The sequence below is a fragment of the Equus caballus genome, chromosome 16, assembly GCF_041296265.1.
Source record: "Equus caballus isolate H_3958 breed thoroughbred chromosome 16, TB-T2T, whole genome shotgun sequence".
Classification (NCBI taxonomy): Eukaryota; Metazoa; Chordata; class Mammalia; order Perissodactyla; family Equidae; genus Equus; species Equus caballus.
Window position 1 is genome coordinate 75,596,329 of NC_091699.1, and position 15,055 is coordinate 75,611,383.

Genomic DNA, 15,055 nt, shown 5'->3' on the forward strand with positions numbered 1-15,055 from the left:
TAGGTTGAATCTGTAGCTTTCTTAGAGAAACTACAGTTCCTGGAATGGTCTAACTTTTCATGGCGTGTTTAGACTGGTCTTCAAGATCGGAATGAACCTCAAGTGCCTAAAGCAACTCTCAGAATTGACCCAACTTCTTTTGGTTCGTTTAAACAGTGATTGAGACTAATCTGATTCTTGTACTTAAGCTAATTTGAACTAGCTTGATCCTAAGTGGAACCCAGGATGTAGAGAAGTAATCTTGTTGGTATCAAGAGAAATATTAGAAGATATAATCTTCAAATCACAAAAAATTCTCTTGCATTGTACGTACATTGGTTTTTGTTTTGCCTGGAGCTCAGGGTAGTGTGGCATCTAATTTGGTACCAACTATGGTTAGTGAAAAAAATGAGCATGGCTATTTGGGAGAAAAGAATGTTATATACTGTTATGAGGTGAAGAGTCATTTTGGAAGTGAAGATGTGTTTTATTATTAGGACAGCCTGGAAGCACTTTATTTACCATAAAAGCCAGAGGAACAGATTTATATTGGGTCAGTATTTTTGGGATCGTTGGCTGTAAAAAGGTTTATAATGTTAAGGGAGTTCACGAGTAGAGTAAGTAATGGTCGGGTAAATTACATGTCTCATTGCCTTTAAATTGATGTAGAATGCTGAATGGTTATAAATGGACTCTGAGTTCAGATCGCTTGGGTTCAAATCCCTGCGTTACCATTTGTTAGCAATGAGATTTTGGACAAGTTAGTGTCCTTAAATTCCTCTTAGCTGTTTTCTTTGGCGGGTTGTGTTGGGGAGTGGAGGTGAGGAGGCATTAAATGAGATATTCCATATACATATCAATATCTTAGTATAGCATTGATGTAATTGTTACTGTTTTTTAAGTGACTTTTATTATCTTTAGCTTACTATTCCCTATCATGGTCTTCATGTAAGTCATGGGGTTACAAAAAAACAGAAAGAGACCTTGAGCGGGTATTTTCTTTGCTTCGGAAGAATATAAGGCGATACTGTGTAATAAACTTTAAACTGTAACTCTTCACATTTAGCTTCACAGATAAGCCTTGAAAGACTAACATTCGTCTTGACATTTCAAAATTTAAAAGTTAAAATTCAGTTAACCTTGGGTGAAAGTTGGGTGTTTTGGAACTTACTAGAATCTCTGATCCACTAGAATATTGTTAAAGGCGACCGTGACTCAGTGTCAGTAGATCAGGTTACTGGGAGCTGCTGGGACAGTGACTAGAATGTATACTTCCATAGTGACAGATGTGGTTCATGTGGAAGGGAAGCTGGACATACTTTACTTTTTTAAGTCATCTGAAGTGTCTGGAAATACAGTAGACATTTTCTGTCCTGAATGCTACTTTGGTACTAGTGTACGTTAGAACCTGTTGGTGTTGCTGAGCAGGGTTGTATGTAAGCTTTCATTCCATTTTTTTGGAGAACTGTTACTATATTGGATCCTCTTAAATATTTCTAAGATTCTTTACTAATCAATAATATGTTTTATTAACCAAAGGTTAACTTCTGCAACAAAATTTTCTTTATGAACCATTCATCTCTCTTAAACATTTCTGTATCTTTTGACATATATATCCCTAAATGACTTAGTTTTAATCATAAGATTAAAATCTGTGTTAAGGAAAATCAAATCTGATGGAGGTATTTTATGTATAGCTAAAACTGCTTTTGTTTAATCATCCCTCTTTCTGCTGAAAGGGAACCTTGATAGTAGTTGTTCAGAAAAATATCTGAAATCTTAATATTAAGTTGGGTACAATTTAATTGGACTAAATGAAGTAATATATACGTTCAATGAATAATTTAAAAATTATGTGCCTGAAGAATGGAAAATGGTGGTTGTTGGTAGTTCTCTTTTAGAAAACTTGAAGAGTCATCTATTTCACTGTGGTATCAGACTCTTTGGGAGGGTCTGCTTGGAAATCTCCATTTTAAGAAGCTTCTTAGCTGATTTTTATGCACAATAAAATTTTAGAACCACTGCTGAATTCTCTATTGACAGCTCTTATGATATTAGCTTCTGGCTCCTTTTCATGGAAGCTACTCTTCCCCAGTTGGGGGAAAACAGAGTTGAGCTGAGGTAGCTGTTCCATGCCCTATACTGTGAAATTTCCAAAGTTTTCAGTATCATCCTTAGTTTCTGCTCAAAGTCCTCTGTCAGTTGGCACTCCTGTGGTGAAGGAACATGTCATGTTACTAGCGATTTACAACTCAGTGGACTGTGATAGAGGCTTCACATGTTTCCTAAAATGTCAATATTTCCTAGCAAGAGAGGAATTGCAGGTGAGGACGTGTAAGAAAGCTTAAGTAGTCTTCTGGGTCCAGAGTTTAAACTGAGGGTGATTTATTTTAAAGCCCAGACTCTTGACACTATACATGCTACCCTCCTTTTGAGTGGAAAGAACATGGGCTGTGGTGGCTCTGGCCTGGAAGTATGCCTCTATCACTTACTGGTTTTGCCAGCGACTATATACTTCCCTAAACTTCAGCTACCTCATCTGAAAAGTAGGCACAATAATTATTAAACTCTGAGGTTATTGTGAGGATTAGTGACTGGAAGCACATTTTTGGAGTGCTTCAGTCTGTTTTTATACTTCGGTCCCAGAGTAGGCTTTTCAGTAAAATGATGACTATTATTTAGCAACTTATTGGAGTTAACCAATTATAGGCTAAGTGAGTTTGTCAAATTATGAAATATGTATTTTCCTGTTCTGATGTGGTATGATAGCTAGAAACGAGGAAGATACTGGATGTGTGAAGGAATTTTCCTTTGGACACAGAATGTAGGCCTCTTTTTTTACTATCCATATTCTGGTAAAATCTACACTTGATTCTAGCCCAGACGTTTCTTAAAGCTCCACACTCTTCTTATAGCTCCAGATGTTTACATTGAAATACCTACAGGACATCTCCAACAGATAACTCCTTAACATGTCCAAGTCTAAACTTAGGCTCTTTCTTCCAACAAACTGATCTTCTTCCAGGGTTCCTTTCATCAGTGAACAGAATTGCTATCCATTTGCATCCTCCACAAAATTTGGTCTTTCACTAAATTCTGCTGTTTGTTCTTCTATAAATCTCTTTCTACTTGTTGTTCTCCGTCTTCATCACCATCACCTTAGTCTAAGTTACTGTCATCTCTGACCTAACTCCTCCTCTGCCTCCTCTTGCCCCTCTCTGTAATTCAGCCAAATTTGATATTTTTTTCAGTGTACAGTTGATTGTCATACCTTGTTTAAAACCATTCCATGATTTTGCCTTACTTACTTTTTCTGCCCCATTTTGTTTCACATACTTTCCCTGTCTAGCTGTGACTAGCCTCTCTGCCTCTCTTTCTTGACTTTGAATGTGCTCATCTCATTACTGCTTTAGACCTTTGCACTTGCTGTGCCCAGGAGCACTTTCCATAGCTTTCAGATCTCCTCTTTAGGTCTTTGCTGAACTCTGGGCTAAATCAAGTCTCCTGTTATAAAATCTCATGGCTTTCCCCCAGCCCCCATATTTTTAATAGCATTGATCTCTGTTTGCAATTATGTATTTGCATGATTATTGGATACTGTCTGTTTCCCCAAGTAAAATGTTAGTTGTAGAAGAGCTAAGACAGTTTCAGTGTCTAAAAGGCCTAGAACAGCCCTATAAACTGATAAGAAATATTAAATGGCTGATTGAAATGCATAACTAGGTAATTAAAATACAAAGTGATTAATTCTAAAGTTAGGTAAGTACAGATGGAGTCACAGTGTTGGCATGTTAAGCATTGTTATTTGGGAATATTTTAGTTATTGTAGCATTAGTTTGATCAGCCTCTAATTTTACTTTGTCTATTAAAAATAAAGATTAGTAATATTTCAACTTTGAATTTCCCAGTACAGATTGAGAACTTCCAGAAGTTGATTGTACTTGAGTGAGCTTTAGAGTAAAAACCTTTCCCCTTTCTTCACATCTGCACAGTATTTAAAGTTTACAACTCAAAAAAGATATAATCAGTTACACACTTCTTGATGTTTACTGTATGGAATGTGTTCATTTATGTTAGTTGCCTAAGGCATAACATTTTTGAAGTACTACCAAAACTCACAAAGACAAGAAATCATAGATATTATAATAGGTTTCTCAGCTCTTATAAAAGTGAAAAAGAAATCAGGAAGATTAATACAATATTGGAATTATGCTTTTATGTTGCTTTTTGGTATTTGGACCTTAATTTACTGCATGACTATTATTGGCACATTGAAATGTTCTGTGAAAACTCTTAAAGACTTTAGTATTTTCTTGAAAATTCGTTTAGTACTGTTGTTTACATTTTAAAATTAGTGCTTTCAGTAAGATTTTGATTTCCATCTATCCTGAATTCTCCCTAGGAGTGCACAACTTCAAAAATAAAGAGGCATAGTCAGCAGAAAAAAGAGGTGGTCTGGGCATTTATGCGTTAAATATGCATGTTAATTAGGAAAAAAATTAGAAAAATATGAAAACAGATGTTACATAAATTATTGCAGTCCCAGGGCAGCAGTAACTTATACACTGACAATAATTTTTATATGTGCATGTGTATATCTATTTCTAGATTTCTCAATATTTATGCAATTCCATAGAGAATAACTAGAAAAAGAACTGATAGATCCTTTCAGTGCAACTATGGTAAACATTCCTTCTGCATATGGATTGCTGGGGGTGTTTGGTTGTTTCATACAGCATTACTGTACAGAGAGCCTTCCATGTTTCCTAATTCTGCCTTTAGTCTTTTTCTTCCCTTGGTTTCTCTGGTGGATGTCAATGAGATCTTTTATTGGATATATCCTGTCAGAACAAGAAAGTAAATTACAATCCCAGCAGTGTAAGAAATGTAAAATTGACCTGGGTGTAAAGTGTGTCTTTAGAAACAAAACAAATTACAACTACTCAGGACACTGATTGTAGTGTCACTTTTTCTTTTGGTTACTGTCACACTTTCTGAAGAAATAGCCATCGTTCTCTGAACAGTATTGACACAGTAGTCTGGCAATATATATTAAGTGTTGCATAAACATTCATCAGATACACATATGTTGGGATAATTGAAAGAGATTTGAATGTCTTTCACTCTAAAGAGTCATCCATAGAATAAAAATGGTCTGTATTTTTACAAGGGAAAGATGAAAAATAGAGACATGCTTTATTTTCGTGATGTAGCAGTTTTTAGTTCAACCGTACAGAGAAGCCATGTAACTATTTTGTTGTCCAAGGAACCACTGACAATATTTAGATGTTTTCCATAAGCATGTTACATAATTTAGAAACGTGTTGTTTGTAACTTTCTGGATAAGCTTGAAAGTTAAAATAAGGAAATACTACATCACAATGTGATAAATCATTCTCTTTATCAAACAAACAAAACATGAATTGTATTTATTACAGGAGCATAAAACAGTTTCTGGAAATCTGTCTAGAGATCAATGCCACATGCATTTGTATTCTTTAGAAATCATAGTTTGTTATTTGGTTTTAGTAGCATATGATGCTAAAGTATGTTTTAAGAAATTACTGTCTTTTGAATGTCAGTAGGTTTCAGTTACAACTCTTATCATAATATTTTTCAGTTCTATGTTATTGATTTATGTTTTGCATTATATTACCTAACTGCTGTTGACCTTTTGTACATATGCTGAGCCGCCAATAAGCTCTAAGAAAGAAAGCTAATATAGAAAGAAATGTAGAGGAGAGTGATAATAATATGTTTAGTAATTTATTATTAAGAAATCCTTTACTTAAATTGGGTAGTTATTTAGGAAATTCAGTTGTCATTCTTGCAGATTTTATGTAGATATATTTATGTCATATAATTTGTAGAAGTATGTTACTAAAGATGATAAGATTTTTTTTCTCTGGGCAAAAAGACTATGGAAATTAATTTTTAATTTACATATAATATTTACTTGCCACACTGAAACATCTGTATTCTAATTTTACATTTTATTAGTGTTCTGGAATCTATTTTCCCTGGAATTTTTTTTTCACATTTATTTTCAAATATCTAATTTCCACTTTTTATTTTATGTGATTTTAATACTTGATATTATTTTACTATATATTAGAATAGCATGTTCATTATTTGAACACTTTTTTATCATTTCAATGAAATGAAATAAGAGGTAATTTGTTTTATATTGCAATGTTTTGGATTTTTTTGGTATTATAATGCCTTTTATCATAGGTATTATAAAATGACTCCCTTTCTTCCAGGAGTTAAAATAGGTGATGAAAAGAGTGATTAATGAGTAGGCTAACATTTGTCCCCTAAGAGCATAAAATATTATGACAAATATTTTCAGCCTGCTTTTGCATTGTTTGCTTTGCTTTACCTTTCCTTCTGGAATAAGAATATTTGAAACTATTTTACTTACTTACTTTTCTAGGTATTTGCTGTTTTTCCAGAAGCTCAGTTGAGGGAGAACTCAGCCGATCTCTATTTCTTGATTTATTTCCTATTTGCCAACCGAGACTTGTATTTAGAGAACTCTGTTGTACCAAGCCTGAAGTCATCTTTGACCCATAACAAGAGCAGCATGCATTTTCAATGGTCAAATAGATTAGTGGATCAGTAAACTTCTCCTGAAAGGTAAGCATATATTTATGCAAAATGTACATAGTCTTTTCTGGCTGCCATAACAAAAATACCATAGACTGGCTGATTTATAAACAATAGAGGGGCTGGCCCCCTGGCCGAGTGGTTAAGTTCGTGCGCTCCACTGCAGGCGGCCCAGTGTTTCGTTGGTTTGAATCCTGGGCGCGGACATGGCACTGCTCATCAAACCACGCTGATGCAGCGTCCCACATGCCACAACTAGAAGGACCCACAACGAAGAATATACAACTATGTACCACGGTGCTTTGGGGAGAAAAAGGAAAAAAAATAAAAATCTTTAAAAAAAAATTAAAAAAAAAATAGAAATTTATTTTTCACAGTTCTGGAGGCTGGGGAGTCCAAGATAAGGTACCAGCAGATTGGTGTCTGGGAAGGGCCTGCTTCCTGGTTCATAGACAGCCATCTTGCTGTGTTCTCACCTGGTGGATAGAATGAGAGAGCTCTCTGGAATCTTTTATAAGGCACTAATCTCATTCATGAGAGCTCCACCCTCATTACCTAATCACTAGCAAAGCCCTCACTACTAATACCATTACATTGGAAAATAAGATTTCAACATATAAGTTTTGGGGGGACATAAACATTCATTCTGTGACAACACCTTACTCTAGTAATGTCTGCTATAGATTTGTGTACAAAAAGTGTGTGTGTATGTATATATTTGTGTATTTATACACTTCTGCCAGATTTATGTTGTAGGCTTCCTCAGGGAATAATGCTGCCCTCTAACACAGTTACTCTATGTTGTCTCTGTTAACATAGTTAACGGGGTTCCCTGATCGGTTTCATTCTACCTCCTGTATCTATTCACTAGCTTCCAGTCTTTTCGTTTTCCTTGTTTTTTCATTCTTTTTTAAGTGAGCCTTTGGGGGGCTTTGAAAATGTTTTCCCAGCAGCAGACTTCTAGCACATTCCTTAGGGAACACTTTTGGTGTCCATATCTCTTTCCTTTTCTCTTCCCCTTGCCTTCTCACCTATTTCCCTACCTCCAGACATGCATTAAATTTGTTAGAGGAGTAGCAGAATTAGAGTGATTGAACTTAGAGTTGAAGGTTTCTCAGATAGGTAGCATTCACAATTTTTTTTTTTTACCACAATCAATAGTAAGAAATAAATTTTACATTTATGAGCTATTTTCCACAGAGATAAATGTATACATGAAACTGAAACAAAAATTGAAACATTTCTTACCCAAGCTACCTGGAGGTTGTGCCTTTTTCTATTTTTTGTATATTTCGTTTACTAGATGCTGCTGCCCATAACTAAATGTATTTCCCTATCCAATAATGGATCATCTTTTCAGTTGCAAAAACCATACTTTAGATTACTGAGATGTTTGTTCATGACTGACTTATTGGGAAAGTAAATGCAGTCAGGCGATTTATTTTCTGTCTCAGTCAAGCTGCCTTTTCTCCTGTCTTCTCTGTGCTCTCTCACCATTCACTACAAGCTATCAAATGACCTGGTGAAAAAACTGGGTAATTGCTGGGAAACAATAGAACACTTATTTCATTTTTGTATAGTAAGAACACAGGTACAAATGATCAGTTCTCCAAATTTGTAATGGGGTCAAATCTTTGATAGAATCAGCCCTTTATAGTAAGTTGTATATTTTTTTATTCTCATTCGTTCTATCTGTGTAAATTGTATGTGTATACTGATGCCTTCAAATTATTCTTGGTTTAAAACACTTTTAACTTGTTAAGTCCTGTATTATCAGCTTAGGATAACCCAGATTCTTTTCCAAACTTGTCACTTCTGTTACCCATTGCCATTTTATTTACTATTTTTATACTTTTAATAAATTGCAAGCATTTTTTCTGATGTTAAGAGAGATATATTGTGTTAGAAAGCTTGGTATATATAGAAAAGTAAAAAGAAGATAAAAATTATTCCTAATCCAGTGCAGCAAAATGAGTTCTAAGAGGGAAGTTCATAGGCGGTACCTCAGGCAAAATGGCGGGGTGAGCTGACCCGGGATTCTCTCCCCTCCAAAATACAACAAAGGATTGGACAAACTGAATTTCAGAGAATAAATCTAATGCCAACACGTTAGAGACCTACAATACCAAGAAGGCGGAGATCATAAACCTTGCAGACACCCTCGGAGGCGCTGGAACGGTAGGAGAGAACCTCGCTCCCTCCCCTAGAGTCTGCCATCGCTGCTGCGTGGGTCGGGAAGGAGCGGGGGAGGGGCCGCGCGACCGGGGGATCATCCAGGACTCCTGCCGCTGGTTCAGTGGAGACCCGCTGACGGGGGGAAAGCTTCCGTCCGTGGGGACCCTATAAATCAAGGGCCTTAGGAGACCAGAGAACAGAACTGATCTGAATCCACATCGGCACGCGAGAATAGCAGCCTTTCCCTCCTGGCAAAGCCACTGGGTGCAGCCATCTTGCCCGAAGGCGGAGAGCTCATAACACGCGGCTCTCGACCCCCATCTAGTGGCGACAGGCTGTAACTGCAACCGAATTCTACCATCATGCGAATAAACCGCTCCTCTACCATCCAGCAGTTTATAAAAGCCCCAGAACAGAAGGAAAACAATAAAAACATAGAATTAAGTCCTGAGGACTTGGAATTAGGTAAACTAAGTGATAATGAGTTCAGAGCAGCTATAATCAAAAAACTCAATGAGGTAGAGAGAAAGATAGAGAAATAAGCCGAGTTCTGGAGTTACTTCACAAAAGAGATTGAAATCATAAAGAAGAATCAAACAGAATTACTTGAGATGAAAAACACAATGGACCAGATAAAATAGAATACTAATTCTCTGAATGCCCGTGTAGACACCATAGAAGAGAAAATTAGCATAATTGAAGATAGACAGGCTGAATGGTGCCAGACAGAGGAAGAAAGAGAACTAAGAATTAAAAAAAACGAGGAAAATCTCCGAGAGATAGTGGATTCAATGAGGAGTAAGAACATAAGGATCATAGGAATTTCCGAGAACGTGGAAAAGAAAAATGGAGCAGAAAGTGTGCTTAACGAAATTATTGACGAGAACTTGCCAAATCTAGGGATTGACAGAGAAATGTGTGTAGAGGAAGCTTTCAGATCTCCTAGATTTGTCAGTGTAAAAAGACCTACTGCAAGGCACATAGTAGTAAAATTGGCAAGAAGGAAAGATAAGGAAAGAATACTCAGGGAAGTAAGAAAAAAGAAGAGAATAACCTATAAAGGAACCCCTATCAGACTGTCAGTGGATTTCTCTACAGAAACCTTACAAGGTAAGAGAGAATGAAGTGACATATTCAAAGCTTTAAAAGATAAAAATCTTCAGCCAAGAATAGTCTATCCAGCAAGAATTTCCTTCAGCTATGAGGGAGAAATTAAACCTTTTCCAGACAAACAAAAGTTAAGGGAATTTGTAACTAAAAGCCCTCCACTACAAGAAATCCTCAAGAAGGCTCTCATACCTGAAAAAAGAAAAAAGGGAGAAAGGGGTCACAATCCACAGACTAGGGAGACCGATGGATAGAACCAGAACAGGATGGCAAATATTCAACTATAGCATTAAGGTAAAGGTAAGGAAACTACCAAAGCAAGGATGATATTATCACTCTAACTACAAATTCATAACACGAGTTGGAATAAGAAATGAAAATAATTATTTAGGAGGGGAAGAGCAAAGGGTCTAAATCAGTATTGGTCAAGTAGGTAAGAGACCACCAGAGAATAGACTATATTATACACGAGATTCTAAATACAAACTTCAAGGTACACAGTAAAATAAATACAGAACAGCGTCACAAATCATAAATAAGGAAAAATCTAAGAAACCCAGCATAAGAAATTGCAGTATTAAATGGGTAGTCTAAAGCACACAGGAAAAGAAACACAGGAAAACAAGATAACGAGCCACAGATTGACAGCATTATGTCCACATGCATCAATAATCACTCTCAATGTAAACGGATTGAACTCTCCAATAAAAAGACACAGAGTGGGAAAATGGATTAAAGAACAAGATCCAACAATTTGTTGCCTCCAAGAAACACACCTCAGCCCCAAGGACAAACACAGACTCAGGGTGAAGGGGTGGAGGACAATACTTCAAGCAAATAGCAAGGAAAAAAAGGCAGGTGTTGCAATTCTTATATCAGACCAAGTGGATTTCAAAATAAGACAGGTAAAGAGAGACACAGAGAGACAATATATAATGATCAAAGGGACACTTCATCAAGAAGAAATAACGCTTATAAATATCTATGCACCCAACACAGGAGCGCCAAGATTCATAAAGCAACTATTAACAGACCTAAAGGAAGATGTTAAAAACAACACAATAATAGTAGGGGACCTCAACACCCCACTCACATCAATGGACAGATCATCCAGACAGAAAATCAACAAGGAAATAGTGGAGCTGAATGAAAAACTAAAACAATTGAACTTAATAGACATATATAGATCACTCCACCCTGAAGGAGCTGAATACACATTCTTCTCAAGTGCACATGGAACATTCTCTAGGATAGACCATATGTTGGGAAACAAGGCAAGCCTCTACAAATTTAAAAAAATTTAAATAATAACAAGCATCTTTTCCGATCATAGTGCTATAAGGCTAGAAATTAATTACAAGAAAAAAGCTGAGAAAGGCACAAAGATGTGGAGACTAAACAACACACTACTGAACAAGCAATGGATCACTGAAGAAATTAAAGAAGAAATTAAAAAATACCTGGAAACAAATGAAAATGATAGCATGCCATACCAACTCATATGGGATACAGCAAAAGCTGTATTAAGAGGAAAATTCATCGCAATACAGGCACATCTTAACAAACAAGAAAAATCCCAAATAAGCAACCTTAAAGCACACCTAACTGAACTAGAGAATAAAGAACAAATGAAGCCCAAAGTCAGCAGAAGGAGAGAAATAATAAAAATCAGAGCAGAAATAAATACTATTGAAACAAAAAAGGCAGTAGAAAGGATCAATGAGACAAAGAGCTGGTTTTTTGAGAAGATAAATAAAATTGACAAAGCACTAGCCAGACTTACAAAGAAAAAAAGGGAGAAAGCTCAAATAAACAAAATCAGAAATGAGCGAGGAGAAATAACAACAGACTCTGCAGAAATACAACAGATTATAAGAGAATACTACAAAAAACTATATGCCAACAGAATGGATAACCTAGAGGAAATGGATAAATTCTTGGACTCCTACAATCTCCCAAAGCTCACTCAAGAAGAGGCAGACAATTTGAGCAGACCAATCACAAGGAAAGAGATTGAAACAGCAATCAAAAACATCCCAAAGAATAAAACCCCAGGACCAGATGGCTTTCCTGGGGAATTCTACCAAACTTTCAGAGAGGATTTAATACCTATCCTTTTCAAGCTATTCCAAAAAATTAGGGAAGATGGAACACTTCCTAACACATTCTATGAGGCCAACATCACGCTGATACCAAAACCTGACAAGGATACCATGAAAAAAGAGAACTACAGGCCAGTATCACTGATGAACATAGATGCAAAAATTCTAAACAAAATTTTGGAAACCAGAACTCAGCAATTCATCAAAAGGATCATACATCATGGTCAGGTGGGATTCATACCAGGGACACAGGGATGGTTCAACATCCGCAAATCAATCAACGTGATACACCACATCAACAAACTGAGGAATAAAAACCACATGATCATCTCAATAGATGCAGAGAAGGCATTTGACAAGATCCAACAGCCATGTATGATAAAAACTCTTAACAAAATGGGCATAGAAGGAAACTACCTCAACATAAGAAAGGCCATATACGACAAACCCATAGCCAACATCATACTCAATGGGCAAAAACTGGACCCCATCCCCCTGAAAACAGGAACGAGACAAGGATGCCCTCTATCACCACTCTTATTTAACATAGTACTGGAGGTCCTGGCCAGAGCAATCAGGCAAGAAAAAGGAATAAAAGGAATCTAAATAGGGAGGGAAGAAGTGAAACTCTTGCTGTTTGCAGACGACATGATCTTAAATATAGAAAACCCCAAAGAATCCATTGCAAAACTGTTAGAAGTAATCAACAACTATAGCAAAGTTGCAGGGTATAAAATCAATTTGCATAAATCAGTAGCATTTCTATACTCCAGTAATGAACCAACAGAAAAAGAACTCAAGAATACAATACCATTCACAATTGCAACAAAAAGAATGAAATACCTTGGGGTAAATTTAACTAAGGAAGTGAAGGACCTATATAATGAAAATTACAAGGCCTTTCTGAGAGAATTGGATGACGACATAAGGAGATGGAAAGACATTCCATGTACATGGATTGGAAGAATAAACATAGTTAAAATGTCCATTCTACCTAAAGCAATCTACAGATTCAACGCCATCCCAATCAGAATCCCAGTGACATTCTTTACAGAATTAGAACAAAGAATCCTAAAATTCATATGGGGCAAGAAAAGACCCTGAATTTCTAAAGCAATCCTGAGAAAAAGGAACAAAACGGGAGGCATAACAATCCCTGACTTCAAAACATACTACAAAGCTACAGTAATCAAAACAGCACGGTACTGGTACAAAAACAGGTGCACAGATCAATGGAACAGAATTGAAAGCCGAGAAATAAAACCACACATCTATGGACAGCTTATCTTTGACAAAGGAGCTGAGGGCATACAATGGAGAAAAGAAAGTCTCTTCAACAAATTCTGCTGGGAAAACTGGAAAGCCACATATAAAAGAATGAAAATTGACCATTCTTTTTCACCATTCACCAAAATAAAGTCAAAATGGATCAAAGACCTAAAGGTGAGACCTGAAACCATAAGGCTTCTGGAAGAAAACGTAAACAGTACACTCTTTGACATCAGTATTAAAAGGATCTTTTCGGACACCATGCCTTGTCAGAGAAGGGAAACAATGGAACGAATAAACAAATGGGACTTCATCAGACTAAAGAGCTTCTTCAAGGCAAATGAAAACAGGATTGAAACAAAAAAACAACCCACTAACTGCGAAAAAATATTTGCAAGTCATATATCTGACAAAGGCTTAATATCCATAATATATAAAGAGCTCTCACAACTCAACAACAAAAAATGAAACAACCCAATCAAAAAATGGGCTGGAGACATGAACAGACATTTCTCCATAGAAGACATACGGATGGCCAATAGGCACATGAAAAGATGCTCATCGTTCCTGATCGTCAGGATAATGCAAATCAAAACTACACTAAGATATCACCTTACACCCATCAGAATGACAAAAATATCTAAAACTAATAGTAACAAATGTTGGAGAGGTTGTGGAGGAAAAGGAACCCTCATATGCTGCTGGTGGGAATGCAAACTCGTGCAGCCACTATGGAAAACAGTATGGAGATTCCTCAAAAAATTAAAAATAGAACTACCATACAATCTAGCCATCCCACTACTGGGTATTTATCCAAAGAGCTTGAAGTCAGCAATCCCAAAAGTCCTATGCACCCCAATGTTCATTGCAGCATTATGTACAATAGCCAAGACATGGAAGCAACCTAAGTGCCCATCAACAGACGAATGGATAAAGAAGATGTGGTATATATATACAATGGAATACTACTCAGCTGTAAAACAGAACAAAATCATTCCATTTGCAATAACAGGGATGGACCTTGAGGGAATTATGTTAAGTGAAATAAGCCAGCAAGAGAAGGATAATGTGTGTATGACTCCACTCATGAGGAATTTAAAATTAAGGACTAAGAACAGTTTAGTAGATACCAGGGGAAAGGTGGGGTGGGGGGTGGGCACAAAGGGTGAAGTGGTGCACCTACAACACGAGTGACAAACATTAATGTACAACTGAAATTTCACAAGATTGTAACCTATCATTAACTCAATTAAAAAAAAAAAGAGGGACATTCATAGCAATAAACACCTACATTAAGAAAAAAGAAAGAGCTCAAATAAACAACCTAACATTATACCTAAAGGAACCTGGAAAAGAAGAACAAACTAAGCACAACGTTAGTAGAAGAAAGGAAGTAACAAAGAGCAGAAATAAATGGAATAAAGACTTAAATGACAAGAGAAAGTATCAATGAGTCTAAGAGCCAGTCTTTTTAAAAGGATAAACAAAATAGACAAACCTTAAGCTGGACATACCAAGGAGAAAAAAAGACAGGACTCAAATAAAATTAGAAATGAAAGAGGAGACATTACAGCTGATACCACAGAAATACAAAGGATCATAATAGACCACTAAAAACAGTTGTACACCAACAAATTGTACAACCTAGAAGAAATGGATAAATTCCTAGAAACATACAACCTACCAAGACTGAACGATGAAGAAACTGAATATGTCAACGGACCAATTACTAGTAAGGAGCTTGAATCAGTTATCAAAAACCTTCCAACCAAGAGAAGTCCAGGACGAGATGGCTTCATTGGTGAATTCTACCA

At 36.3% G+C, this 15,055-nt stretch overlaps 1 protein-coding gene across 11 annotated transcripts in view; it reads left to right on the forward strand.

Moving 5' to 3' along the window:
* The window catches only part of TBC1D5 (TBC1 domain family member 5), a 570,404-nt gene that overhangs the window by 128,576 nt on the left and 426,773 nt on the right, over positions 1–15,055 (forward strand). For 6 of the 11 annotated variants that reach the window (XM_070238099.1, XM_070238103.1, XM_023620885.2 and 3 more), the window contains exon 3: positions 6,416–6,618. The exons of the other annotated variants lie outside the window; for them this stretch is intronic. The gene's annotated coding sequence lies outside the window, so the exon portion shown is untranslated. The remainder of the gene's footprint in view (positions 1–6,415; positions 6,619–15,055) is intronic. 11 annotated transcript variants of the gene reach the window in all.